Here is a 4,261-nt window from a genome sequence, read left to right as displayed (position 1 = left end):
CTGATTTTTTTCTTTTCGTTAATACGAACAAATGAAATAAGTTGGAAATTCACAGTAAAAAATAGAAACAAAACAAAAAAAAATTAAAATATCAATAATTGTAGTTTCATCTTAGTAAACTATAACTTTTAAGTGAAAAAGTGAGGGATTTCAAAGCTAATAACGGCATATTTAACATTATTACAACATTACCATGCTTCGAAGAGCAAAACCTAAAATTACGTATTTAAGAAATAATAAAAAAGACAAATATTGCTATAAATATTGAAGGCATTATTTATGAGCGCATATGCAGTGATGTTCAAGCTAGAGTACATAGCTGAGGTTGTTCTTAATGGATAGCAGATGTTACACGAAAACGACGCTACAGTTGCGTGTTCAGCGGAAATCTTGTGCTTTTGGCTAATTAAATGACAACAAACACAAACAATATATATTTTAACATTTTTATTTTATGTGCGCTCTGCTTGTCATTTAATTTTGAAAAAAATAAATTAATTAATAAATTAAGCGCCTAATATTTTTTGAAAAAAAAAAATTATACCAATCAGGGAATAATATTTTTTTAATACAATATAATTTTCGTAAATAAGTCTTGAATATTCTGAAATGCTTATACATATATAACAAATGGCTGGTAGTGTCACCCATACTGCTGGAGTAAAGTTAGTCTAGTCTTAGTAACTTTCAATTTTTGTGCTATCAGTTAACGAAAGCCATGGAACTCGACGAGCAATATTGTTTGTCATACGTGAAAAACTAACAATGTTATTCAAATAAAGTAATATGTTATTAGCGTATTAAAAACAGCGTGAAAGCATTTGACTAAAAATTCAGTTTCCCATTCATTTTCATACTTATTATTAATAAATACTTTTTTTTATGTCAATACAAATGAGTGAAATCGGTTTCAGTATTTACATTATATTCGTACATAGATTTGTAAGAATCTGATAATTTCTAAAACTGGCCAGATCTAACGATTTCATATTTTTCTCCACAACACAATACAGAAATTATATATATTTTACGGTTAATGTATTTTTTTTTTTTTACTATATATAAAGCGGTTAAGACGTTTGTAAAAAATGTGCTCTTATTATTTTGCTGCGTAAAAGTAAGTGTTGTGACGTCTAATTTACACTTTTGGGGTTTTCTGCGGCCAGTTTGTATTTCTGTGAACATTTTCATTCCACAAAAATCTGCCAAAGCAAAGCAAAAACAAGAAAAGGAAGGAAAGTTAGTGAAATATTCTTCTTTAACATAATTTTGTTTTGATTTCAATATTATATTTAATATTGGCACAGCAGTGAAGAGGAAAAACAGGAGATATAAATACACAAATAATTGGTGTTACTCACATTTTTGTTGAGTACCGGCGCAAAGCAGTGAGCATAGTGTTGAAACGTATAATGATCATAACGACGCGCTTGAATAGCCAGAACTAAATTTGAAAGCAAAAAAATATGAGTTAGACATTTAAAAGCCTACGCGAATGAAAAAGAACGAAGAGAAATTACACACATTATATGCATCATTTCATTAAATTCAAACTTTACTCAGATTAATTTTCAACGTCATTGCGTGTTCTCGCAATTAATTAAGACAAAAACGTTTTTAAATATTAAATAATGATCATTATGTCCATGCGCTTAAGTAATCAAATACTTATTAAAAACGAAAAATGAAATTAATTTAAAAGAAACGAAAGCATGTAATTAAAAATTAACAAACAAAATTTTTTGATGCAAATAAAACTAAATATAATACAAAAATAAATGCAAAAGCAAGTTGCAATAGTCACAATAAGCTAACAAATTATTGATAACTTGTGAAAAAAATAAACATAGAAATAAACGAAATGACATTATATGTCATTATTAGTAGCGTAAGTCGTATGAAAGTGAATATTTGTGGTTAACATTATATTTGAAACATTTAAGTTACATGTTTGTTTGTAATATTAAATTAATTACTTTACTAGATATATATGTACATGCATATTTAAATAGCGTAAAATTCGGCAAGCTGCATAAATGGCGTTTAAATAAACTATTTGGATTTAGTTTCCACAACAACCCAAACTCATGAAATATAAAACGAATGCAAAGTGAAATAGCAACGAAAGCGAAATGTAAAAGCTGTCAAAATTGCAAAAATTTGTTATTCAAATTATATGTTCTTTAAGCTTTTTTTTTGCTTACTGCTGTATTCAGTTTGGATAGTTGTTGTGTGCTTAATGTGGAACCACTGAGAATTGCTAACTACGCGCTGTTAACATAGATTTTTTTTAATTAAATTGTATTTTTTCTATTGCTTTTTTAATTTTTTTTTAATTTTTTAAAAAATTTTTTTTTAAATTAAAAAAAAAATTTTTTTTTGCTTTGTTTTCGATGGAAACAGGGTGAAACCCTCGAAATAACAGTAAAATCCGGATATAATCCCGGTATATTTCGGACTGTTGTAATAAAAATTGCTGGTATTTACATATATGCAGTCAAATACCAAATCCAGCGTTATGCTGTATATGGAAATAATATACTACTTAAGTACCACAACAGCAACATTTAATATTGTTTGCACATGAATTTCATTTACAAAAGTTTTCTAGATTTTGTAGGGAGTTTAGAAAAACAATTTTATTCAAAACACTTTCTTAAGTGAAACAACACTTCTAAATATTGGCTAATATTTATGTGTAAATTTGTTGACAGAAAACTAAACCATGCTTTATTACCATTTTCGAAGAATATATATTTCAATTAAAATGCATAAATAGCTGTTAGTGGATTCCAAAGTTTTTAATATACATTTTTTCATAGTGTGCCGAAATGCTCTTCCACAAACCACAAAATGGAAATAGCAAAAGTTGTGTAATCATAAGTTGGCAAAGGTGTATAATTTGTTTGTATGTATTTTTGTATCAATATTTCTTTGGTTTTTGCTGATAATTTGTCTCATTATTAATAACTTCTAATTCACATTTTTGAAAATTTAAAATATATTTTGTTTTTTTCTATAAAATCTGCAACTAGCATTTAAACTCGTGCAACTTTATTGTAATTTATAAAATTTATTGTTTAAACTCTTCATGCTTTGAATATTCAGTATAGCAGCAGCAGTAAGGCTAATTATGCATGTGCATCAATAAACCGTAAATACAAGATATTTAGCTATAGTATGTATGTATGTATATGTATTATTCTAAATATTAAATTATCATGTTATATACAGATGTATACATTATTGTATGTATATACGAAAAAAGCAAATATATGGTATAATTAGAAACATATATACATTATATATAATTTACTCAAAAATGCAGTGCTTCTCAATTTATAAGGTATGTGTATGTATGTAAGTAAAACGTTAACGAAAGAATGCAGTTCAGTTATCAGTTTATATAAAATATATAAAAAAAACCATAAAAAGAAAAACTAAAAAAAAACTATAATAGAATAATTAATTGACAACTATTGCATCTGCACACAACAACAAGCATAATAAAATGAAACAAGACTTGTTAGATAAGTCGTAAGGCCATGAACAAGAAACATTGAAAATATTTTTGCAGCACCAAAACATTTAAACGCGCTAAAAAACAGAGCCAGCATTATTAATAATTAAGTATTTAGAAAACAACAAATAATAAAGAAAATTGCAAACAAAATTTATATTATAATTCATAAAATGTTATGATGCTGAAAATCACAATAAAGTGCGAATGTTATTAACATTAATACTATTGTCAGTTTATATTCGAAAAAGGGGCTTTCTAATAAGGTAGTTAATGCCTGGTGTGGAAATAATATATGTAAATGGGTTTGTCACTTTATCAATTTAAATGGTAAGGTCAACTAAAAAGTATTCATTGACTGTTGCGATAAATTCAATTGCTAAATAATCATTGGGATGCGATAGAGCTGTCTTCACTTAACAATTCACACAAAGTGCAGAGAGATTGATATTTTCCATTTATGAAAAATTCTGAAACCTTATAATGCCATAATAACCTTCACAAGTATATTTCTTATAGCATAAAAAGGTATGAACAGATCTTCATATTGATTTTAATCGATCACTTCGTATGGCATCTATGTACATACATATATGCTACAGTAATCCGAACTGAACAATTTCTTCGGAGATTGTACCGTTGCCTTGAAGAAATTTTCAGCAGATATCTTGTCAAATAAAATATATTTCCATACAAGAACATATGCAAATCGATATCTCAAAAATTGAGAGAATAGTGCGC

Source organism: Bactrocera tryoni, chromosome 1 (genome assembly GCF_016617805.1).
Source record: "Bactrocera tryoni isolate S06 chromosome 1, CSIRO_BtryS06_freeze2, whole genome shotgun sequence".
In the NCBI taxonomy this organism is placed as follows: Eukaryota; Metazoa; Arthropoda; class Insecta; order Diptera; family Tephritidae; genus Bactrocera; species Bactrocera tryoni.
The sequence above is the reverse complement of the archived record's forward strand: the minus strand, read 5'-3'. Positions refer to the sequence as shown.